Genomic DNA, 26,444 nt, shown 5'->3' with positions numbered 1-26,444 from the left:
TGGCAGCTTCATCAAAGTGCCCTAGTAAGGGTTCACTCTGAAGGCACTGCTGAAGCTGAGAAAAAGCGGCTTTCTGCTCTGGACCCCACACAAAAGTAGTATCCTCCTTCATTAAACGGGTAAAGGGTTCAGCGATGTTGGCAAAGCTCTGGACAAAGCGTCTGTAGTAGGCGCAGAGACCCAAAAACCGGCGCAAATCCCGTTTGTTCGAAGGTAGAGGAAATGCAGCAACAGCCATGGTCTTTTCTGGGTCTGGTCTAATGCCATCGTGACTTATAAGGTGGCCGAGGAACTTTAGTTCTTCGCAGCCGAAATGACACTTCTCCGGTTTTTGGCGATGGTCCTGCTGATCGAATAGCGACGAAGACGGACTGAAGTCGTTGTAAATGTTGCTCAAATGTTTTGGAAAAAACAACGACGTCGTCTAAATACACGAGGCAGGATTCCCACTGCAGACCGGAGAGGACGGTGTCCATCATCCTTTGGAACGTTGTTGGTGCAAAGCACAATCCGAATGGTAACACTTTGTATTCGTAGAGGCCATCAGGAGTTATAAATGCTGTTTTTTCCCTGTCACGTTCATCGACCTCGATTTGCCAGTAGCCGCTGCGTAAATCCATTGAAGAAAAATATCGGGCATGTCGCAGTCGATCCAGTGAATCATCTATGCGTGGGAGAGGGTAGACGTCTCTCTTCGTCACTTTTTTGAGCTTCCGGTAATCGACGCAAAATCGAAGATTGCTGTCTTTCTTTTTAACAAGTATGACGGGTGACGCACATGGACTGTTCGAGGGTTGGATGACGTCGTCGTCGAGCATTTGTTTCAGTTGAAAACGTATTGCCTCTTGTTCTTTTTGCGACACGCGGTAGGCGTGCTGTCGTACAGGCCGTTCGGTAGAGTCCGTTATTATGCGGTGCTTCACGGTTGGGGTCTGCTTGATTTTGGAGGTGGACGCGAAGCAATCACTGTACGTACGTAAAATCATGCGTATCTGCTGTTGCTGCGCGCAGGATAGCTGGCAATTCACGTCAACTGTACTGGCTAATGCAGTGATACCTTCGGCAGCAGTAGCAATCGGAGCGATAGTGGAACATTCTTCGTCATCGATGGCTTCAAAGTTCGCGATTGCTGTTCGCTTTGCCAAGTGTTGGTACTGGCCGCCGAAATTCATGATCAGAAGCTGAGTCCTCCGATGTTTCAGTTTGACGATAGCACGCGCTACACAAATCTGCCGAGCCAAGAGCACCGAGAGGTTAGTTTCCGCGATGCCACTACAATTGTTGTCACAGTCGCTCTCCACAGTTACCAACACACTGGCTAACGACGGGAGTGCGATGGTGTCGTCAGCAATTCGAAATGTTGTGGTCAGCGCAACTGCATCCTTTCGTAGGGCTGTATGGTCGTTAGATAACGTTATGAGCAGGTCGTGAAGGTTAATAATGGCTCCATGCTCGCGGAAAAAATCCATTCCGAGAATCAGGTTTTGGGAGCATTCGCGCAATACAACGAAGGAAACAATGTACGTCGACTCACGAATTCGGAGGCGGGCAGTGCACATTCCTAGCGGTGTCAATAGATGACCTCCCGCAGTCCGGAGGTTGGTTCCATGTCCCCAAGGTGTCGTTACCTTTCTTAGCTGTGCAGCGAGGTCAGCGCTTATATCAGAATAATCGGCACCCGTATCTACCAGAGCGATCAGCGGGTGGTTGTCGACAAGGACAGAGATACGAGCAGAGACCGGTTTGTCGTCGATGGCACACGTCGGTGAAAGAATGTCGTCGGATGTAGGCAGGCAAATCGGGGGAGGGTCTTGTAACGGTCGATCAACAGCGGCCTCACCCCCAGAGGTCGCTGTTATTAGTTTCGCTGGCGCGGGCTCTTGGATCTAGGCGATCTTCCTGCAAGGACGTCCGCAAAGGTAGATTGTTGGCCAGGTGACGTGGAACGCCATGGAGATGGTGAGTGGGATTGGCGACGTGGAAGGGTGGAAGATCGCTGGCTTGCGAAGTATTCGGCAATAGCACGGGGCCGCTCACCATCCCTGGGTCGACGAGCATCCGGACGAAAGCCAGGAAGACCCATGTGCCTGTAGGCGCACTCACGGTAGATGTGGCCTGGTTCACCACAGTGATAATATAGAGGCCGGTTGTCGGGAGCACGCCATACACTGGATTTCCGTGTAAGGGGTGGGTTGCCGTACTGCGGTGGTCCCGAGTAGAACGACAGTGCCGTCTGCAGGGTGGGCGGAAGGGACGGATAGCCAACAGCCGGTACAGGAGTACGTAGTGCTTCCGCGTACGTTGATAGCAGAGCTTCGGCATGACGCGGGGCCGTCATGGGTTGGACTTCGGCTGCACGCAGAGTCATCATGGGGTGCACTAGCTGCCGGGCCTCTTCGCGAAAGACATCCGTTAGAACAGCAACATGGGGCGGAGAAGACACCACGTGCAGCTTTTGCAGCTCCTCGCGCACAATATTGCGCTCGAGCTCCATCAGGTGTTTTACAGTCGTGACGTCAGGTGTTGGCAGGGCCGACGACACTGACGAAAGACTGCCAGGACGCTCATACTGGTACGAACGCTGCCTTAGCATTCTCTCCATTGTCGTGGCTTCGCGGAGGAAATCCTCTACATTGCTGGGAGGGTTCCGCACTAGTCCCGCGAACAGCTGTTCTTTGACTCCCCGCAATAGGAGGCGCACCTTCTTCTCTTGCGTCATTGAGGAGTCGGCTCGTCTGAACAGCCGCGACATGTCCTCAACGAACATGGCAACACTCTTGTTCGGACGCTGGTTTCGGGAATTGAGGAGCCGTTCCGCTTGCTCCTTTCGGTCAGAGCTTCGAAAGGTATTTCGCAACTGGTTGCAAAACACTGGCCAGGTTGTCATAGTGGCTTCAAGGTTTTCGAATCAAGTGCGCGCAGAGTCCTCGAGATAAAAGTAGACGTGTCGAAGCTTTCGCTGCTCGTTCCACTCGTTGACGCTGCCGCAATGGTTGTAGTCATCAAGCGAGTCGTCGACGTCCTCGTAAGGGTCACCATGGAACGGCTTCGGAGTTCGCAGGACGTTGAAGAACCATGGAGGAGGCAGCGTTGATGTTTCTTGGGTTTGCGTTCCCGCACTAGCCATAGTACTGCCGAGTTGTGGAAATGGTCCGAAGTTGTGGAAATGGTCAGGAGGTAGGCCTAGTTGTCGCCTGCTACGCCGTAGGTCAGCTGGTGCTTCCAAGTCTTGACTAGTGTCGGTACCTTCCTGCTGATTGCAGTGCATACAACACTACCCAGCACCTCCACCAGAAAATGTCACGTGATCACAGAACGACCACAACGTCTGTTCACAGGAGCAGCACTGGACGTCGAGCCAAACCGAACTTTAAAGCACCAGCACACCAACCGTCCTCTTCTTCTTTCACACCATGACACATACTCGCATTGGCATGGCTAAACCTTGTTCCATGCCTGTGGCAATATTATTCCAACTTGCTACGAAATTTTTAAAATCACCAGAGCAATGTTTGAGTTATTGCAAAATAACCACATTCATCTTTTAAACTGAAACGTTTCTGTGTTCGCCTGAAGATCACAAACGAAGTGTAACACCACACAGCATCTAGCTGGCTTATTTCAGCTCAGCGAACGACTTTTCGTGCAATATTCAGTGTTGTGCTAAGAGATTTTCTCAATGTCTGTAGAGCGCGGTATTATTTTCTAAGGCCATCTTAATTTACTGCGGTGGTGTGGACTATTTACTTATTGCACTAATATTGGTAATGAACTTCAAAATGATCATTATGCGGGTTTGTTGGTATGTACAATTAGTTATCTGTAATAAAAATTAAATGACACCCAGATGAATTATACAACAAAGGCGCTAATTTCAATCAAGGATTCATAACACGAACGTGAATAGTATAGACTGTTATACGTAGGTTTTAGTGCCGCTATATAGGATTCTTTTGTGTTTTTCATCTTGAGCAAATAAACGTACGGTGGTACGGTAGGCGCACACGCATGAGAGCGATTGAGCTGGTGCATACATTGTTTTATGGTTTTAATACCTTACGTCGCAATACCCAAAATAAAAAAAAACTTTCAACTTCACAAGTTTAGAGGCCCAGGTGGCGGCACCGACATGTCTTAGGTGAAGCAGTCTATAGACAGAGAAAAGACTAGGGAAGACACTTGATGAACATAATTAAAAATTGCTCCCGTATCTGCATGTAATCTGCAAATGTCGTCAAAAGACGATAGTCTCTCATGTGGAGAGAGTGAACGAAACATTTATTTGATGTTCTGCGCTAATAATTGCTTATTAATTGACAATTGCACAAGCATAAACGCTCAAGCGTGACCAACATTGGTGGTTGCTGCGGATGGGGTCGGCCGTTTCACGTACCCAATGTCGGTAAGAATAGACAAACAGACAAACGTACAGACAGGCAGAGAGACAGACAGGCAGACAGACAGACAGATAGACCAAAATTTTTGCGTCGAAGGTCCCCAAGAAAGACTATCGTCTTTAGAAGATGACTAGAGGTTGGAGGGTTTTGAAGATGTTATTGTAGTAGACAAGAAAATTTCTGAACAAGTTAATGGTTGGACGTAAATTTACGCAAGAAACCCGTGGTGGTGTAGCAGCTAAGGTACTCGGGTGCTGACCCGAGGGTCGCGGGGTCGAATCACGGCTTTGCCGGCTGCATTTTCTATGGAGGCGGAAACGTTGCCGGCCGTGTGCTGAGATTGGGTGCACGTTAAAAAACCCCAGGTGGTCGAAATTTCCGGAGCTCTCCACTACGGCGTCTATCATAATCATATGTGTTTTCTGACGTTAAACTCCACAAATCAATCAATCAACAGTACACAAACCGAAGTAAATCAAGCATGCTTCGTTTGCCACCACATGAGTGAAATGTACTGTGTGATTTCTGTGGTGTCATTTCATTAGTTTGGCAGTCGTAGCACCGTTTATTAGGAACGCTTATCACCTGACCTTGAAGTGCTCAACTGCATAAACAAGCTATTCTGCCATGCTGAGAAAAGCTCGTACGAACAGCTTTTTAAAGAATAATCAGGCTGTTCACACGGCATTCCTTTAGTAGTCGATCCTTTTCGTTATATTCAGCATAACGACCCGTTAAGGGTAGTGAGGATATGCACTAACGAACAAGTCTGCTATTTATCCAATACGCTTATGCTAACTCGGTGGTCTGTTTATTAACGCTTTTGCAGAAAAAGCTTGACAAACCTTTCATCAGCTTCAACGGAGAGCTTTTTTTGGGTAGCAATGATAAGGACACCCCTAGCTGGATCTTGCCACCGGCGTCAGCGTTGATGCCGCACTCACTGTACATATATATATATATATATATATATATATATATATATATATATATATATATATATATTATAATATATATATAAATATATTTATATATATATATTTGAAAATGGTAAAGAGAAGAAAAAAACTTGAAAATCCTACAGCGCATGGCATGAACTTCGGGTCCTCTGAATCGTGAGTACGAGGTGTTAGACACCGCTCACCGTCGAGCATGTCCTTCAGCGTTCAAATGGCAAGCTGTTTCTATTTAACACCTACCGCTACTGATGGGAATTTCGTGAGAAATTGTGTTTCCAGTATTACTAGAAGCAGCCGCAATGAGCACACTTCACCACATCGCGCGGCCGCGCGCGCTCTAATCTCCCAAGTGTATTTTGCCCTGCTTAGAGAAAGGGGGCGACGCTCCCTCATGCACCCTTACCTCGCGGTAAGGAGGAAGGGAGGATCGTCCGTTTCGGTTAGCCTCAGGCTTTCCTGGAACGATCCTGTGTTAGTTACCGGGCGTACAAAGGTCACTGAAAAATTGCAGTCTCCGTTTGCGAAAAGAGTGCGCTTTTCAAACACAGTGAATTAACAAACGAGACGCTTATTTGCATGCATTTGTACCTGTGAGTACGTTTTGTGCGTCATTTGTGCGTTATAAACGCGAGATACGGTTCCATCTGCTTTCAACTGTGCGCATCACCTTCCAATACGTTGCTATCGCGTTCATGGCTTCGCCTCTGCGGCAAAGGTGCGGCTTTTTCTTTGCGGAACCATGGCATGTGCATATGGTCATGTACTGTGCACTCGAGGAGACACATATTAGTCATACCCGTTTCTAAATTCCAAAAGTTTTGATATAGATAAATCCTGTTTATTTGTTTTCAACGGGCGAATAGCAATGAATTACCCGGGATACCATTCTGCACTTGTTGAGGTGTCTCAGCAGAGGTCTGCCAGTGGTCTGAACTCCCACTTTGGAATCCGCTGCTTTTCATTACGTTGTGGTTAGCTACTTCCTGTGGTGTGTGTACAGCCAATGGTTAATCCTACTGGCAGTAATTACTTCAGGCACAGTAGGCTTTGGTGCCACATGACTCTTCCCGGAGAAATATTCTTTAATAGCTAGTTGCTATGACCTGTTTAAGGTCGGCTTCCGGGAGGTCCTACCGTCACAAAACGCAGGATGAATTATAGGATCATATTTCTAATTGATTGATATGTGGGGTTTAACGTCCCAAAATTATGAGAGACGCCGTAGTGGAGGGCTCCGGAAATTTAGACCACCTGGGGTTCTTTAACGTGCACCCAAATCTGAGCACACGGGCCTACAACATTTCCGCCTCCATCGGAAATGCAGCCGCCGCAGCCGGGATTCGAACCCGCGCCCTGCGGGTTAGCAGCCGAGTACCTTAGCCACTAGACCACCGCGGCGGGGCTGGGATCATATTTCTAGTTTTCAAAACACTGGGTTACCAAGGTCGATGTTGTCAAGAGCGGTAGAAACAGTCCTGCACAATCTGAAACGTTCGAGGAGTGAGCCAAAAATGAGCATGATCGTCTGTTCTGTAAAATCTGAAGTCATGCTTTAAATACAAAATGTTTGCCACAAGCTGAGAAGCGTATCAGACAAGTAGAGTCTTCTCTTGTTAATTTGGCGCCTATCAAAGTGGCGTGATTCTGCCCCCCTAATTCCAGAGAATCTAAAAAAAAGTCACAACTCTGCTGAAAACCGCGCAACGCCCCATGCTAAATGATCCACTGGAGTTGTGTAAAAATCCCCCTGGGATACCATAAGTTCTACACTGTTAGTCAAATCCTGGCTAGACTACATGCCCGCAGGCAGGAAATCAAGTCAAATTTTCGCTGCATCTGCGCACCTCTGTAGCCGTGTTCAAGAGAAACCGGCCATATTTGAAGTGGTTTTTAAAATAGCTGGGACAAACATCAGCCAGGAGTTTAGGTCAAAGTTTTTTTTCGCAAGATACGGCCTGTGGTTAGGCCTGACATTCCGCCCTGATGTGGTGGCGTAAAAAAAGCATTATTTAACGCTTATGAGAGCAGTTTCCCGCCGAGAATGCGGCGAATATAATGACTACAGGTAATTAGACAACTGTTAGTATCACAGTTTCTTATATTTGCGAGATTAACATGCAAATCACAGCCCTGCAATCGAACTCGGGACCACATGCACGTGAAGCATATGTTTTACCCATTGCACCACAGCGCCACCACAAGAAGGCGAGTCCTCTTGCAGGGTACATATCTACCAAGAAAATTTTTGCAAACAGTCTTCAGAACCTTGAACTTTTTTGTGCCATGTGCATGCATTTGAACAGTGAATAGTTTGTAGGTTTCATGAACTCGAGACAACCACGGAGAGTGCTTTCGCCACCGACTTCGGTTCATGATGTGCCAATCCGCAAGAACGAATAATGTGTGTTTTTGTGCCGTTTTAGTACTGCCCCGTATGTTGCGGGAGTTACACTCACCGAAATTCGTGGACGAGGTTGTGTTCGGCAGTCGAAACCTGCATATGTTTCTCGCACATGCGTGTGCTGTGAGAAACTTTGCTGATTTGTGTCGAGAGGTGCACGCGTGTCAGTGACAGCAGCCTATTCTCAGCTATTTGAAGACAACGCACTTTTGCACGTAAACGTTGCATGGGTGTTTTAGGGTGCCTACTCTAACATTTGCATTACGTGTGCGTGAACTGCCGCGAGCTGCACGCTGGGGCAGCAGCACCTTTTTAGCCTTTCGACAATTACTTATTTCTACAATTAGTGTTTATGTGCACTGCTTCCCTATATAGAGTGGTTTTTTCTCATTTTTAGTCTTTAACAGATCTCATTTACGGGTGGTGGCTACTCTTACCTTTATTCAGCATCACATCGCTGTTCAAGTGAATGCCGAAATGCGTGCCAAGGTCGAGCATGACGCACACAATATAGCTACGGACCGGTCGGTCTTCCTCCAAATAAATATTGCCTCTGCGCACCTCTTTTGCGTCGGCGTGCATTGGAGTCAAAAAATGGTGCAGAACGAACCTCAAAATATTTATTTTTTCTGCTAGCAGTTGCACTTCAGAAAATGGGGATTTTTATAGCTGCTACAATATCTCCACAGCCGCACACTGGTTTTTGGTCACAGTTCACTGTTACAAATCGATGCTGGAATATGAAAACTGCCCTCAATATTGAAAAAGTGAGGAGCAAATGTCGTTGACATACGCTCTCCTGCTGACTTCGATTGATTGATTGATATGTAGGGTTTAACATCCCAATACCACCATACAAATATGAGAGACGCCGTAGTGTAGGGCTCCGTAAATTTCGACTACCTGGGGTTCTTTAACGTGCACCCAAAATTAGCAAACGGGCCTACATTTTCGCCTCTATCGTAAATGCAACAGCCACCACTGGGTTTTGAACCCATAACCTGCGGGTCAGCAGCCGAGTACCTTAGTCACAAGACCACCGTGGCGGGGCTCTCCAGCTGACTTCTGCACCTGACTTCTGACTTCTGTACTTGATGTTCATCATCAAGTTACGCAACCACTAATCAAACATCAACCAACCGACTTTAAATCTTAATCATTTTTTGTCTCACGCCCTTCGGTTTGTTTCTTTTTTCTATGCTTTCCTAGAATCATCAGTTCAACTCGTTTTGTAAAACATGGACATCAACATACATAGGCCAGTGTTTCGGTAAGCTGTCGCGCGGGCACTAGTACTCTTTTGTTTAGTGCATGACACAGTGTCACACCTCGACAACTGATGAATGGAAAGTTGTTTGTTCTCTTTTGATAAAGTCAAAACAGTAAAAAATGGCATTGCACACCCCAGGGTATGGCCGAATGCAGAGAGATGTAAGATATCTTGAATTAAACGTCCCATATAGCACTGAAAAGTGTTTCTGTCCAAGACCATCTTGTAGAGAAATGACCATCACAAGACAGCGGGACGAAACGACGACGCACAAATGCCATGGCATTCAAGCGACAGTAAACGTGACGTCGGTGCTGGGCGCCCAGCTCGCGTGGCGACGGCGGGAGGGGGGGGTTCTTTTTTTTCGCGCACGCGCTTGTGGCTGAACGGTTCTGCGTAAGTCGATGCTGGCTCCTAGCACCATGATCGCGCGACGAAGAGGGCGGTTCTCCTCTTTTTTTCTTTTTTTCCTTCTAGCGTCTGTTGTTATCGGCTGTATGCGTGGCTTACGCACCGCATGGATGTCACGGGTAGTTTTCAATTGCTGGGCTCCTTATATACAGGAGTTTAGTCAGTACGCGTGAGCGCGCCGCCTATGTGTCGTTCGTTATCCGGCATGTGAGTGAGAGTGTATATACAGAAGACGAGGCTGTGTCTAATGATCAATCCAGAGAACACGAGCGAACGTCAAAAAGGCCATTTCGTTTGCATGCCAACATCTGTTCAGCTACGCGTGTGAACGACGATTTAAGATAATAACGATTCAAAGTAAAAGCCAAGATCTAACCACTCGACAATCATCAGAAGCCTATTTTAATTTATAAAGAGAAGTGGTGACTGAGTCAGCGATACACATGTAAAATACTTGGATCAGAAGTGTGTTTCTTCAATACGTGGCTTTCTTACTAAGATGATGATCGGATGTAAATGTGCCTGGGCATTTCATAACTCACAATAGATTGTCGCGTGCATCTATATCTCAACAAGTTCAAAGTTTACCGCACGTGTCGTTCTACCTCTCTTGGTCCTGGTCTTTTCTGCCTTGTCAAAATTTTGAACTATACGCGCTATGTTCTGTGAACCCCATTTATTATACTTTTAGTCAAAATTACACACTTACCCCACTTGGACCAGGCTGAGGGCTTAACGATGGTTGAGGCTGTAAAGTAAATGGCACCACAATATGACATGAGAGATGCATACATGCTCATAAACATTACCGCACATCCTTTATTCTATGGCAGTCGAATTCAATACGTTAAGGTAATGCTGCATTTCTTACCAAATTTTTGCTCAGTAGATGCACACCATCCGAGAACGGAGTGCCGCACATGTATAAAAATGTACTCATTTTACCGCAGACCAATAAATCTGTAGCACTCAGATGGTAAAGTTGCTGCGCTGAAATAGTATAATTATATGTAGGGTGCTATAGTCTAAGATAAAGATGTCGCTATTAGAGCACCGAAGTTGTGGACTCCGGAAATTTAGACTGTCTGTTTTTTTATATGTCCCCACAACACCCAGTACAAGGGCACAATGAGTTCACATTGAGCGAAATGCAATCATCATGCCTAAAATCGGACACGTGGCCTTCGTGTTAGGAACCGAGCGCTCTAGCCATGGACGCACTACAGAGACTGGCTACAATTTGAAAGTTGTATTTTGCGTAATTTGATGACATCCGACTCAGCAACTGGTCATTTATTTTTTGTATACAGACATGCACTCATCTGAATTGTTTTGTGCAGTTCATTTTGTCTTGGTCAGACGTACGATGCTGATGTAGGCTTAATAATTTGTGAACTGAAGATACCAATCCTCATCATTGAAATCATGCTCAAACTTGCATTATTAAATTGACGCATCTGATACCAAAGCAGGGTGAACTTCGCGCGATGGCGCGTATATTTTCGCAGAATTGAGAAAATCGTTACACTCCTCATTCGACACGAACTTCATAAAATGAAAATGACGGCCACATTGCTGCAGGCATAGTGAATTAAGCACATTTATCGACTCATGTTAAACTTTTATCCTGTTCATTTTAGGCTTGAAGGCCAAGTGCAACAACATGCTGCACGTATCTGGCATTTGTTGCAAATGACTATAAATAGAAATAGGATCATTGAGAGTCCAAAATTAAAGAGCGTTTTTTTTTTCTTTCGCAAGTACCATTCTCCTCAGAAAGTCAGTTTTGTTCATGTATTGCTAGTTGATGTTTGTCAGTGTGTGAGAAACAAAAAAAATTGTTTTGTTAACCTATTTTGTTTCAGTACAATATCTTATGTTTTTTTTGTGGATGTTCTCTTTGGCTGTGTTTCTTCTTCCCAAATTCTCTGTAACACTTGTACCTACCAAGTCACGCCACGAGTTCTATTACTGGTAAACCCGTGTAGACAAAATCTGCGCCGACCTGTCATCTCTAGTAATCATCCCGCTATATTGAAACGCAAATCACCCAAAAATATCAATATTCGCTTTACAGTTATGAAGCAATGATGCAAACCCGACGCCTTTGTATCTAGCCGTAAGCTTCACCCTGTGAATCTCTGAGAGGCAGTACCTACTGAAACTCCTTCTCAGAAAAGCACTAGAGAACACGATAGCGTTTATTTGTTTGCTTAGGACTTTTGTTGAAACACACGTATGGCACCTCCAACCGCAAGTTATCGCAAGCCTATCTTACTCAGAAACTTGCAGAGTGCAGAGTATACTTACTTTGCATTGCTTAATGGTGTGTTTAGTAACATAACATCCTGTCCTATTCAGTGCTTGCTATTCGCGATTACCCATAGTCTCTTTAGGCGATGAGTGTCATGCAGCAGACCAGCAAGGCTTTGGTGTCCGCTGTCTTTTCCTCGTCACGACAAAGTCATTCTTTAACTCATCGAATCAGAAACAAATCTACTGTCATTTTGTGCGTTCCTCTATTTCTAAGTAATAATTAGGTGTAAGTTACTTGTGTAGGTCAAAGCGCCCCAAATAACCTATACATTGGACAATCATACAGCCATTATACTTACTTCTCCTCTTTCATAGTACGCAGACTAAACGTATGCTAGGTAGAAGTGCTGTACCGTAAGATGGGTTTACTTTGTGATTGCAGTGGTTACTTTGTGACACGTAATCGGGTCTCTATATTTTGAATCCCACTTCATGACCAGGCACTGATGGAAAACAATGTGCAGCTCATAAAGCTCACCTGACATGCGAAGCGACCTAGCAGCAGTCGATCGAGAATCCCATGCTGCGCAGCCACTCTACACGCCGACAGGTTGAATGGTGTTCGGCGTGCATTCTCGACGCAGCGTAAACTATGTGTGCTCGACCCGTCCCCATGAGACAAACAGCAAAAACTGGTATATACTTGAGATTTTTATTTTGGAGGCTAAAATGAACGGTAAAATAAATTTATTCAAGTGATGACAGTTTAAGGATAGAGAAAGAAACTGGAATGTTGATACTTCACAGGATAACTTTGTAACACGCAACTTGTCCAACGTTACCCTAAGAACAGCAGTTCGTCCTCCAATAACAGAGCTAGACGACCTAGGAAGAGGTCTCGTCTTGAGGTCAACAGCGCAGAAGAAAGCAGTGATAGCAAATTGTCTTCAGATGAGCAGCACAGCGACAACAAAAGTTAGTCGGAAGGATACGTAAGTGACTCCGAGGTGCTCTCCGGAAGTCTTGACAATGTATTTAAAACGGACACTGCTATAAATGACGTCATACCAAATACTCACAATGCCATGAGGGCTAATGAGGTGCCTTCTAGGGAAAGATCCTTCTAGAAGGATGATTCCATCTTAGTAGTCTTTGAACGACAACATTACACGGGAAAAGTGACGGAAGTCAATCCTCACAGACACATCGTCACCACTGCGAAGAGTACCCAAAGCAGTTGGAAATGGGCGGGCCGCGAAGAGGCAATTTTGTGCGAAAAAAAATGTACACAATGCAATTGCCTAGGCTAGTAGGCAAACGGGACATCTTTTGAGGCAAAAGTGCTTGATTAAGGAGGTACATGTTTCTAGAGCAACATTAGTAGAGCACAGTTACTGCAATCCGAATGTTGCAACGTTACTAGCGCAGAAACTAATTGTAGATAACTCAAATAAACCTTTGATGGGGTAAACATGGGCCAGTCTTTTTTTGAATCATACTCTGCCAAAAAAGAAGGTTGTATAAAGGGGTTTATTGAATAAAATTAACTGCCTGGTTCAAGAGGCATCAGTCACTGTCACGTGCTCAGCTCTTCGTCGTAGTCGTCTTTCAGGTGCTCGAACTAAATACTGTCTCTCTCCCTCTTCCCTACTGCATTTGCCTCGGTGGTGAAGAGAAGCCATCCTGGCTACTCACGGCGAAGCAAACACAAGGGGATCATATTAGGTTTTAACCGGCTGATGTGGATGGTCTCACGACCACAGCATCATCTGCCCTAGGCAGGTGTCACTGGTTTACAACGTAGTTGACCGGTGACGTGCATTGAACGATGCTGTACGGACCATTGTACTTGGGTGCAAACTTTCGGGAGAGGCCGGGGGACTGAAATGAAACCGAAAGTCATACAAATGAGCCTACGGGGAAGCTGCGAGCAGGCTTGTCTTGGTCGAGTCGTTCTTTTTGGAGACCTTGTGCAACGGACGTAAATGAACGCGCTAATTGGCGGCGCTCTTCGGCACACTGCACAAAAATCGCTGACAAGTTCGGAGGCTGGGCGGTATTGTGAAGCATCTGGGCGGTAAGTATCGTGTCGAGCGTAGAAGAGGGCTCACTTTCGTACAGTGGAAAAAAAATGGCAGCATATCCACGGAGTGAATGATGGAGAGCGGGGCGAAGAATTCGTCCGTACATTTGTTCTTGCTTCCATCCGTCCATGCGTCCATCAGTGTGACCGTCCATGCGTCCATCAGCCCGTCCGTGCTCGCGTCTGTTCGTGCGTCCGTTCCTGGGTTCGTCCATGCAGCCGCCCCTGCGTCCGTTCTTGCGTCCATCCATACATCTGTCTATGTGTCCGTTCGTCCACCTATTCAACACTCCAAGTACCACCATCTCGCATCTTTTCATCATATATTTCCCATATAGAAGCACCGCCATCCAGCGGACATTCCAAGGACTAAACGAGAGGTGGCACACGCACACTTTCTTGCGGCTTGCGCTTCGGGTCCACTTCCCACCTTTAACCACCTCGAGTTCATGGTATATACCAGTTCACTGTATTCATGGCACTGCGGCAGAACGCTCGCTAAAACTTTCGAAAACCAAGGAGGTTACGCTCAGCGAGTATGACGTAGCAAACTTTTTCAGTCAGATAGTGCTCAATGTACATGCCAATGGCTGCTAGTGGGAAATGAGAGGCGGATAATTCGGCTTTTACTTTCTTACGACTTGCGCTTCGTATCTACTTCCCATTTTTAACCACCTCGAGTTCATTCATGGTATATACAATCTCATTGTATTCATGATACTGCGGCTCAACGCTTGCTAAACCTTTCTAAAGCTAAGGAGGTTACACCCAGCGGGTATAACGTAGCAACTCTTTCTTGTCAGACGTACATGCCAATGGCTGCTAACGGTGATCGCAGCCAGCGCATTAGCTAAAAGCCGAATGCTCCTGTCTCTCATTCCTCATTAGCAGCCACTGACATGTACATTTAGCACTATTTTTATTGTTCAACAACGCACACAAGAAGTCTCTCACCGGCACCACCTTGGAGGTCAAAATGTTATACTTGTTACATACTACGTGGGACAAACGGGTGCCGCTATAAGAAGCTTTGCCCCTAAAAGGTGAAAACCCAGTAGTTGCTTGCGTGCCCGTATTACACGCATACGTCACCAAAGGGAGCACCAAGTCCCAATTAGAATGGTCGGAGGATATGTACATAGAAAGAATATCACCGAGCATGCGGTTAAAGCGCTCTATCAAACCGTTCGCCTGTCGGTGATTACTTGTAGTGGGGCGATGAATATTATTGCACTCACTGAGAAGCTCCTGGACGACTTGCGATAGAAACGCACGCCCACGGTCGCTAAGCAGCTCGCGTGGCGCGCCATGGCGAAGGACAAAGCTACGCAAGATGAACCAGGCGACATCACAAGCAGCAGCGGTTGGCAAAGTGGCGGTTTCAGCGTAACGGGTTAGGTGGTCAATGGCCACAATTATCCAGCAATCGCCCGCAGGAGTATAAGGTAGTAGGCCGTAGACGTCGATGCCAATTCTATCAAACGGCGGAGCTGGACACGGCAATGGTTGTAATTCGCCAGAGGCATGAGAAGTTGTTTTCCGTCGCTGACACTAAGTGCAGGAGCGTATGTACTTGCGGACGTACGAGTACATTCCACGCCAGAAAAATCGCTGACGAAGCCGGTCGTATGTTTTCAAAACGCCAGCGTGCACGTTTTGAGGGTCTGCGTGGAAGTACGCGCACATGTTGGAGCGCAAATGGCGAGGTATAACAAGAAGCCATTTCCTACCACCCAGCTGATAGTCGCGACGGTACAACATGGCATCCCGTATTGCATAATGGGGAATTTGCCGCCGTAGTTCATGAGGTAGGCGCTGGCGTGGTGTCATCGAAAACTAGGGAGAACGTCGATGAGCGAGGCTATTCAAGGGTTCTTGCGTTGATCCGAAGGCATGTCAGTGGTATCGATGCAGCCGATGGTAGCTTCGGCGAAGGAAACAGGTGCAACGGCTGAAGGAAGGGGCGAACGAGAAAGAGCATCTGCGTCGGTGTGCTTGCGGCCTGAGCGGTAAATGACGTGAATATCAAATTCCTGTAAACGTAGCGCCCAACGTGCAAGCCGGCCCGAAGGATCCTTCAATGAAGCGAGCCAACAGAGTGAATGGTGATCTGTAACTACATGGAACGGGTGTCTTTATAAGTAAGGACAAAATTTTTGTAATGCCCAAACAATGGCCAAACATTCCTTTTCGGGAACCGAGTATTTGTGCTCTGCCTTAGTTAGGTTGCGACTAGTATACGCAACTACATACTCCGGGAAGCCAGGTTTGCGTTGAGCAAGGACAGCGTCAGGTCCTATGCCACTGGCATCCGTGTGCACCCTGGTTGGAGCGGTAGGGTCGAAGTGGCGTAAAATAGGTGGTGAAGTGAGGAGATGGCGTAGTGTTGCAAAAGCATCATCGCATGCTGGCGACTGATCAGAGAGGTGTATATCGCCAGAGATCAGCTGTGTCAGTGGTGCGATTATGAAAGCAAAGTTCTTCACAAAGCAGCAAAAGTAAGAGCATAGTCCTACAAAGCTGCGAAGCGCTTTCCCAGTCGTAGGCTTCGGGAACTCTGCGACAGCACCAAGCATCTCTGGGTCTGGGAGGACGCCCTGTTTTGAGACAAAGTGACCAAGTATTGTGAGCTTCCGAGCTCCAAAGTGGCACTTCTTGATGTTTAGTTGAAGGCCTGCGCTCGTGAGGCAGCTCAATACTTCGCTGAGACGTCGCAGATGGCTGTCGAAATCAGGAGAGAAAACAACGACATCATCCAAGTAGAATAGACATGTCTTCTATTTTAGCCCACGCAAGACGCTATCCATCATCCTTTCGAATATGACTGGCGCATTACAAATTCCGAAGGGCATTACATTAAATTCGTATAGCCCATCGGGCGTCACAAAAGCAGTTTTTAGACAATCTGATGGTGCCATGGGGACCTGCCAATAACCGGACCATAGGTCTAGTGATGAGAAGAATTCAGCGCCTTGCAAGCAGTCCAGGTCATCATCAATGCGCGGCAAAGGGTGTACGTCTTTAATCGTGACTTTATTTAAATGGCGGTAATCGACGCAAAAGCGAATCGAGCCGCCTTTTTTTCTCACAAGTACCACAGGTAAGACCAGGGACTGCTGGACGGCCGAATGACGCCACGTTTAAGCTTGTCGGCCACTTGCTTGGTGATTACACGACGCTTTACAGGAGATACACGGTAGGGACGCCGTCACAGAGGCGCTTGGGAGCCGGTGTTAATCTGATGCACAACGGTGTGCGTTCGGCCTAACGACGTCTGCTGGCAATCGAACTGGCGAAACTGGTGAAGAAGTTTTGGAAGCTTTTAGCGGTGTGGTTCTTCGAGTTCGCCATCAATTGAGGGGAAAACAAATTATTTTCGTAGACAATTGAATGGGCAGATGGCGTCAATGCATTAATATACATATCACTTTCCTTGTCAAGGTCGAAGATGGAGAAAACGTCTAAGTTTTGGAATGTTCTAATACATTCTCCGCGACACAAGGTTGTGGGAGACGGCAAGGGATTTGTTACAAAAAAATTGGTAGCGCCCGCCGAAATATCTAGAACTGCAAACGGCAACGCGAGGCTCTTGCGACTTTGGAATGTTTGGGAAGGCGTAAACAACACTGCAGGCTTAGACACATCGGCACAAGATACGGGAACAAAGGCTGCGCTAGTCGGCGGTATGTCGATGTCGTCAGCGACAAACAGCTTCTTCAACGGAGATTCCGGAGACAAGGCACACAACGCAGAGAAGGCCACTTCAGCACGAGCACAGTCGATAACCACATGATTACGAGACAGAAAATCCCAGCCGAGGATCACATCATGAGTACACGCTTGTAGCACAAGAAATTGAACGGTATACAAAACGTCTTGGATGAGAACGCGGGCGGTACAGGCAGCTGATGGTCGAATATGGTGAGCACTGGCAGAACAGAGGGAAAACCCCTTTGGCGTTGTGGTAACCTTCCGAAGCAGGCGGCAAAGTTTTAAATCAATTACTGAAACGGCAGCACCAGTGTCCACAAGCGCAAGGGTACGGTAACCATCCACAAAAACGTCGATGAGTTTGTCGAAGAAATGCGAGGACTTGAATCTTTCGACGGCGACGCCGTTCGTGACTCCGGAACTGTGGCTTCTTGTTTTCCGCGTCTGAAGGGCAGGGTCGACGGCGCATAGGCGACAGGGAGAGACGTCGGGGAGATGGAGATCGGTGACTGACTGAGAGAGGGTGGTCGGGTGAAGAAGATCCTTGTTGACGTGCCATGTTGTTAAAGCGCCGAGAGTCGTGCGACAATCTTTGCATGTTGTCGTTCTGAACGAGAGGGCGGCGGCAGCACAAGCGGGCCACATGTCCTCCGTAACCGCAAGAATAGCAAATCGGGCGGTTGTCTGTGGTGCGCCACGAATTCGGAAAAGCTGCAATCGGCCGGCTGAACGGAACTGGTGATGGCCGAACAGGGATCGGTGAGGTAGCGTAAGTGGGCTGTCGAGGTGCTCTGGCTGCAACGACTTGCGCATACGTCAAGGGTACGGCCTCCAGAGGTGGTGAACGAGCGAAAGGCAAAGCGTCCGCTACCTCAACTTGTATGACGTGCCTTATGGCCGCGGCCAGATGATCTGGGGCCAAAGAATGCGTTTGTCGATAAAATGGAGAGCTGCCGAGCGACCTCCTCACGCACGAACTGCTTTATACGATCCAACATGTCGTTCTGATCTCCGAGAGTCAAGGCCGCGATCGGATCACGTTGTTCCAGAGAGCACCGTGTTTGGGCGCGTTGCTTGCGCAATTCGTCAAAACTGGAACAATCTGACAAGTTCGGCAATGGTTTGTGGGTCCTTGGCTAACAACATTTGAAATGCGTCATCGCATATGCCCTTGAAGATTTGTTTGATTTTGTCGGCTTCGAGCATCGCTGGGTTTACCCGCTTGCACAAGTCAACAACGTCTTCAATTTAGCTGGTAAAGGTCTCTCCTGGCTGTTGAGCGCGCTCACGAAGTCGTTGTTCTGCGTCTTTTCGCACAGCAGGGCGGTCGAAGACTTGCAAAAAGGAGGCCTTGAATGAATACCAGCTGACAATGTCGGCTTCGTGATTGCGCAACCAGAGACTAGTGACGCCGGACAAGTAAAACTTACATAGGTCAGCTTAGCCGCATCGACCCACTTGTTCGCTGCGCTCACCTTGTGGTAAGTAGCCAGCCACTCATCAACGTCTTGGCCGTTAGTGCCGCTGAAGATCGGTGAGTGACGCAGTGGCCACACGCCGGGACATGTAGAGGCGGAACTTGCGAGGTACATTGGGTGGAGGGTTCTTCCGGCATTGCTGGCACCGCAGGTAAGGTTGACTTCGTAGCTCCAGCTTCGAAGACTACCCCGCACCTCCACCAGTTTATAAGGAGTTTTACTGAATAAAACCAACTGCCTGGTTCAAGAGGCGTCAGTCACTGTCGCGAGCTCAGTTCTTCGTCGTAGTTGTCTTTCAGGTGCTCCAACTAGATACTGTCTCTCTCTCTTTTCCCCACTATAGTTGTTACAAAGTTGCTTCACACGATCGGGCGAAGTTGTGACAGCTTTTATTCTTAATACAGATGTTTGTATTTAAACGCGTAGTTGCAGGACATTCCGTCGTGCGAGGGAAGGTTCTGAAAACGTTGTGTTATTACTATTTATCCTTTATGTTAATAATTCTCTAGCAACAAAATGAAAATCTGTGAATCTTTCACTAAGTAACCCCATTTTACGTTATTACTTTTCCTTTTAGGCCAAGAATAGTGAATTGTAGTAGTGAAGCATGTTGTGGTTTCGGCTTGTAAGTTTGTCATGACAAGTTAGTCCATCGTAATTGAAGTAGGCGCACCAGAAGTTAGGTAAACATACTACCTGCCACCACCCCATACTATGGATGTTTTGCGTTGAAGTTTCCCTGTTACTGCCCAAAACATAATGTTTGAATTAACAGTGGTGCCACAAACATCGACTAAACTAATTAAGACCATCAAACTTTTAGTATAAAGTAAGAGCCACAGACCTGCTACTCTTCTATAAAGTCTTCTATTTGAAGCACTACCTCTTGAAAGAAACCTACATAGTGGGATTGCTTTAGTGAACTGGCGGCATGTGGAGAAGTAAACAGTGAAAAGTTTGATTTGGTAAACATCGGTGTGCGTTGGGCATTTCGCGCTTTTGCAGCTCTCCTCTTTGTGAAGCCAAACACCTTTTCTTTCTCAGTGTATAGTGCATCTTCATAACGTTGGTAATGTTGTAAAACACTTACCACAGGTCCAGTAACGACGACAGTGTCGAGACTTATTGGAGTGGAAGGCTGAAAAGAAGATTACAGGTAACACAAATATTTTATGCAGAGATAGGGTCAAGCTAGAGCAATTTTTTTTTTCATTCAAACCATTTTTAAGAAAACAAGAATATCTGTGCGGGTTGCGAACTATAGAAAAGCCACATATCGTAAGTAAACATGTTCTAACAAACGAGTGCATAAGAAAGCTCGCTGTCCCAATTACTAACACTGCGCGAAAAGCAGGCGCTGGCCAGACGCAACAAAAGCAGGCACAACGAAGAAACAAGCAGTAAAAGATGGCGCGTGTGCCTGCTCTGCTGTTCAAAACAGCCGATGTGACACCGACTAAGTCGCGCACAGAATGCCGAGTAAACTCGAGAAACATTTTGACGAAAAAGACATGGTGCTACAGAGTTTAATCACGTCGTGAGAAAGAACCACCTTTCAGCAGTTTTCGCTGACAAAACTTATATAAGCATCCTATATAACGTTTATAAGCAGCCAGCGGAGGAAGACAAAGAAGGAGATGAAGAGTGTTTTCCGCCAGCAGGCGAAGGCTTGTCCTACAGTGACAAAGTAAAGGGTGAAGTATTTCTCGCCAGTGAACGGAGACGTGATATGCCGTAGAAGCGCGTGAGTGGGCGACGTCTTACCGACGAAAAAGTTTTGTTATGGAAGTGTGGCAGTTGACGACGCGAGAGTTTCCTGGAAGAGAAACCTCGGACGTAGCGGGACGACAACTGACGCTGGATAGAGTGTTAGCGTTTCCTGGAAGTGGAACACTCAAGCTTTATTCCAAGAAGATTGTACGGAATGGGTTCCACGAACATTGCAGTCTCTGAAAGTTCTGGTTAGTTAATGCATGAGATTGCAGTGTAGCGCATGTTGTCGTTTGTGCCGTTGCTTTGAATTTATTGGACTATCTTGTATCTTGTATGGGAGTATCTTGTATTTGATAACTGCTGGTCTACACATTAGTGTTGCACTTCTCGTGCCTTTTCTGAAAATACATTTTTGTTTATCTACTTTCGTATCCACTTTCGTATAATTTTTAGATCACTGCTGCCATTCGCTGCAAGCCAAAAAGACCAACAGTAAATTGTCGACACTTTCATTGGGTATTTCAGGGGACCGATACGCCAGTTCTTCAATTTATCTCAGTGATTGCCTTCCTAATTACGGGACTAGTGACACAAAAGCAGCTGCAAACGTCATACCAAATGTCATTTTGCATATAAATGGATGCATTGAACTCCTCATTTCGGTAAATGCTTCAATAGAGTGCTTTTGGTGGTATCACTACGCTGTGAGGTGAAGTTTATGTTGCAAGTCCAGAGTGCGTGGTGACAATTATTTTGTAAAATATGCAGCTTGTGCTGCTTGTGGTCATTTGCGATTTATCTTTTTTAGGAGGACGCCAATGACACGGGATGTTTGTATTGTTTTGTGCGCCATAGTTTTTAGTGCTTTTTAGGTACGTGTCATGTACAATTCTGTGGGTTAGCATTAATGACGCCAATAAATAATATCAGTTTACTGGTACTTCTAGTATTTTAAAATTTCACTCAATGGTGGCAGTCTTTTATATTATATTGCTTTCATCGTCAAACAGAATACCTTTTATATTTCATATACTTCTAGAATCTACAGTTTTGTCTCGAAACTTGAAACATTTTTCTTGATGTCAAACTTATTTCAAGATAATTGTGCAAGAATAGTGATATATTATTAAATATAAGACACTATATCAGGAGCCTTAAATACTCTTATAGTTGCTTATGTCGGCAATAAGCTACAAACATGCTTGGTATACCTACAAAGGAAGACTATTTCACCATGTTTTGTTATTGTTATTTTTGAATTTTTGAGAAGTTGGGGAACAGTGCAATTTTTCATCAAGCAATCAACTTTGTTGAAGAAGCAAGCAACACAAGCACTGTCATACAAAAGTCGCAAGTAAATGATCAAACACAAGCCCAATTGCTACTTTCACGTAGTCTAGTCTTCCCGGTGTTTGCTCGTGGTGCCATGATCCAACGAGCTTATCTAGGCTCTCTTCTGCAATAAAAGTGATAGGTGAAAAGCGCCCGACCTGCGCGGAACGTGTTACCCAGTCACAGCAAAAGCAGGCAGACCAGCCTTTCACTGCCCTTTCCAAACACTCTTTGGGTAGCTGATACAATCACGCTGACTGGGTACCCACTACTTCTATAACAATCATGTTATTGTCAGTTGACCGGCATTTACTATGCTATCTTTTGTCATTCTTCGGAGATGCGTCGTATTCGCTAAACATTTGCCAAAAACTCTGCGCCAATTGTTTGCGCAGTGACTGAAGAAGATGACGAATTGTGCCAGAAGTAAGTAGGCACCACAATCATAGAGTTTCCTAAAAGTAACAAGAGGGAACTCTAATGCTGCGACCGCTCAGTGACCAGTACCTAGATTTGGCTAGTGTTCGCTAGTTTTCGCTCAGTGACCATGGGCTAATGCTGCGACCACTCAGTGACGAATACCTAGATTTGGCTAGTGTTCGCACTAGCGGGCAGCAAATCGCACTTCTGGCTTCAGCTATTGCTGTGTTTTGGTTTTTTTCGAGGAAAAAAACAAACCTTTTTCAACTTCGTGACCCAATTTCAAATGGTACACTCAAATGTTTAAGGCGCTGTAGCAAAGCCGCTGAACATTTGTTGATTTTTGTTTCACGAGAATTGAGGTCCAAGCCGCGGAACACACATGGAGCCAGAAGTATGCATATTACACAAATCCGTGTACTACCCATCATTGCCATGCTCGCTAAAGCACCTTGTGTTGCAGCTTCTAAAGACACTAGCGGCAGAGTTTCCTCTATTGTTTATTTAGACAACCCTATAGCCACACTTAATAAGTAATCAAGAGCAAGCTGTTGTATAAGGTTTGAGCACTGGACGACCCACTAGTTACGCTAGTCGCTTTGTTTGATGTCTATTTGTTCTTTTGCTGTTCTAAAACGCTTTATTATGCATATTAACGTGATTCGTTTTCCGGCATGAAGTCTGCCTAAGCCAAGTTTGTGAACAAGTCCCAAGCACCAGCGTCGCTCAGTGGTAGAATGCTAGGCTGGCCCGTGGCGTACCCGGTCTCAAACCCTACACAGCTCTTGGTGTTTTCATTTACTGATTGTTTTCTTATTTCCTGCAATAGTGGTCACGAACAGCAGTGATGGGGTGGCGGCGGCGGAGATCCACGGCGCCACGCGTGACCCTTGTTGTGATTTCAAAACAACATTCGCTGTAAAAAAAACGAACATCACTTACGAATAGCTCCTTGGCCTGCATTGCTTCGTGGACAATAATTAACGAATAGTTACAGACTGACGTTTCGCCCCTGATTCTTCTAGCGTGCACTTGGTCTTGTAAGAAGGTGTGTACATCGAATATCCCAAAAGTGGTTATTCTTACATTGAGAGTAGCACCATCTTTATCTGACCCCATGTTGTTTTTGAGTTTTCAATGTCTGCCATGTAGCTATTGTGTGGTATGTTTTTGAGGATGAGTGAGCACCTAGTTTACAATAAAAATAACTTGCCGGACTGAGGGAGAGACTTCCTGGAAGGCCGCCAGGCTGAAAAGATGATAGAAGGACATTGCGGAATAAAAAATACTATCAAATACATGCTTTAAATTCAATATTTGTTGAGGTCATAAGTTACCTGCTTTGTGAGAAGCGTCACAAGAAAAAAAGGCACTGTATACAAGAGCAAGGTACATGAATAACAGGAAATCACAGAATTAGAAAAGAAAGCTTGTTTGAATGGTGCTCATTAAACCATCCTACATAACTAAGTAGTTTTAAAAATGTGGCAAAATTGGCGTGTCGTACCGAAACTGCCATGACTAACTAAAAACATCAAACACATCACCGTTCTACGTGTGAGAGCTTCGTGTTAAATGTGCCTTGAAATCGAGCAATTGATTGAAAATGGAATTGACCTGCCTCCTCTTTCGGCTCAGTGAGCCATCCAACAGAGGTGATCTTCTAGCATAGCCTACGTTGCAGCGCAGCACCCACACATTGAAGCCCTCTTCTTGCGGAGCATGCCTCACGCAAATCTTCTGCAGGGTGACGCTGGCTACTTAGTGAGCATAGAAACAAAAAGCGTGCGTTGTAGTAAGGAAGGAAGAATGAATGGGAATACATGTACCAGTTACATAAGAAGGTTTTATAGGTTATGACATTTTGAAATTACTGAACAATTGAAAACTAATATGAGCTGAACCTCGGGCAACTAATCTCAACTGATTATCACAGGAGATCTTTCAGGTCCTGAATTTCTTAATAAAATATAATTATGAAAGCGGTGCTGCAGAGAGTTTAGTCGCCGTTAGGCGTTGATATAAAGTGCGTCTTGAAATATCCATGAGATGTGTTTGGTATTGGCCTCTCATGTGAGCTCACAAAGTAGTACCTAGTGAGACCTTTTCAAGAGAAGCCTATAAATACTCCAATAACTATGGGTGTGGTGTAAGACAAATACCTTAGGCCTAAATTGCGGATGCCGTAAAATGCACCGGTAACATACGCATCCTAATGAGTTACTTTCAATAAGTGGCGCGTCCTCGACATACGCCCACTAGCATTTTGAGACATAACATTTCGCTTTTATATCAAAGTAATTTGTATTTCAAAATTGTCGCTGTGACGGTTGTTTCTGAGATATTAAAACATAATTGCATTGCTGCTTCTAGCTACGAAAGTGTTCCCCAGCTAATTAGGTTGAGGAGTGTTCATTTCTTGGCATTAGAGAATGCAAAAATCAAACAGCAGCATTCAAAATATCATGCAAAACAAAGTAAAAACTGAGGTACTAGAAAGTTCTAGGAACGTGGATGAAAAAGTACCTGAAATGGCAAATTAAACCTGTCCTATACAAAAAGCCGAAAACATACATTGCATAGGTCGGTTGCATGCTGCTGCGCATTGAATTATTAAAATTGTTAACCATTCAGCAAATGTGTTGCAGCAGTTTTAGAGCATAAAAATTATATATATATATATATATATATATATATATATATATATATATATATATATATATATTTGTTGTCGTCTCAAAACAATACACAATTCTCAGCACGAACCGGGCCTGAGGTTTTGGAGAAGCTTCCGGACTGTAGTAGATAATTTTGATAAGATCATGCCTACTATGCTCACTGTACAGATTATTCCGGAACCTACACCACCGCCAGCGATAACGCTAGAACAATCGACAGAAAGAGTATAAATGCCGACGCGCTTTGCCGCTTGTCAGTAGTTGATCGATAGCCGCCGCTCCGTTCGCCGCTATCAGCTGCTTCGCAATGCTCTTGATTGCCATCACACTCTTTGTGACTTGGAAACGCCGGTGCCTTGCTGAGGTTAGGAACATCCCAGTGAGAGCGGCCTACTCAGCACTAGCAACAATCAGGCAGAAAATAGTGCAGTACTTGGCCAAGCAACTGGAAGCTGGCGGGGAGAGCCAGTTCTTTCGCTGCTGGCCCACAAAGTTTTTTTTTCGTCAGAGGTGCGAAACTCCGTTCCCCCATAATCCCCTACTCCTCTTCTCCCCAAAACATTGTGTTACAACTGTATGTATAGCGCCAGTCGAAGTATTGTAAATATGCCTAACCACGTTTACAATCTGTTGTTGTAAATATGCCTACCCACATTCACGATCTGTTGTAAATATATGTATATATATGATTGTAAATATATATTTCCGGTTTTTCTCACATGTATGCGTAGTTTAGCACAAACTTGTATATATATATTTACACGTGCGGTTCTTTTGGTTTACGAAGAAAGCCGCTATCACTTTCTGTTAAGCACAACGCAGGCCGCGTTTATCTTGATTGCCACTCTGGAACGCGTTATGGCGCGTGTATAAAAGACTGACACGTGCGGTTCTTTTGGTTTAAGAAGGAAGCCGCTATCACTTCCTGTTAAGCGCAACGCAGGCCGCGTTTATCCTGTATGCCACTCTGGAACGCGTTACGACGCGTGTATAAAAGCCGGCGCAGTGCGCCACTGGGGGGTCTTTTTTTCGTCGGCCGACGACTGTTCACGCCGCTGTTGCTGTGAGTTGTGTTTGACCCTGTTTTGCTGGGCACAAGTTCGCCCAATAAACAGTTCGCCTGACACCGCCCTGACTCCTGCGTGCTTCCTCTCAAGTGCTGCGTGTATCACAACCTCGTGACATCTGGTGGAGGTGCTTCTCGGTCCATGTACCGTACGCCCCCGTCCAGCCGTGAGCCAAGCCCAAGCCGCCAAGAGGACGACGCCGACCCGGTCGTTCGAGTGAGCCGAAGACAACAAGGACTACCGCGCGAATACCTGCCGCTCCTCGACA

General features: G+C 45.9%; 1 protein-coding gene across 1 annotated transcript in view; it reads right to left on the bottom strand.

The window, feature by feature from the left end:
- LOC142765968 (uncharacterized) overlaps positions 1-26,444 on the bottom strand; it is a 150,328-nt gene that overhangs the window by 87,026 nt on the left and 36,858 nt on the right. Inside the window, exons 2-4 of the mRNA XM_075867776.1 lie at positions 23,645-23,680; positions 20,057-20,104; positions 10,148-10,186 (exon numbers count right to left, since the gene is read on the bottom strand). The gene's annotated coding sequence lies outside the window, so the exon portion shown is untranslated. The remainder of the gene's footprint in view (positions 1-10,147; positions 10,187-20,056; positions 20,105-23,644; positions 23,681-26,444) is intronic.

The sequence above is a fragment of the Rhipicephalus microplus genome, chromosome 6 (assembly GCF_043290135.1).
Source record: "Rhipicephalus microplus isolate Deutch F79 chromosome 6, USDA_Rmic, whole genome shotgun sequence".
In the NCBI taxonomy this organism is placed as follows: domain Eukaryota; kingdom Metazoa; phylum Arthropoda; class Arachnida; order Ixodida; family Ixodidae; genus Rhipicephalus; species Rhipicephalus microplus.
Note: the sequence above shows the minus strand (reverse complement) of the source record. Positions and strands in the feature narration are given on the sequence as shown.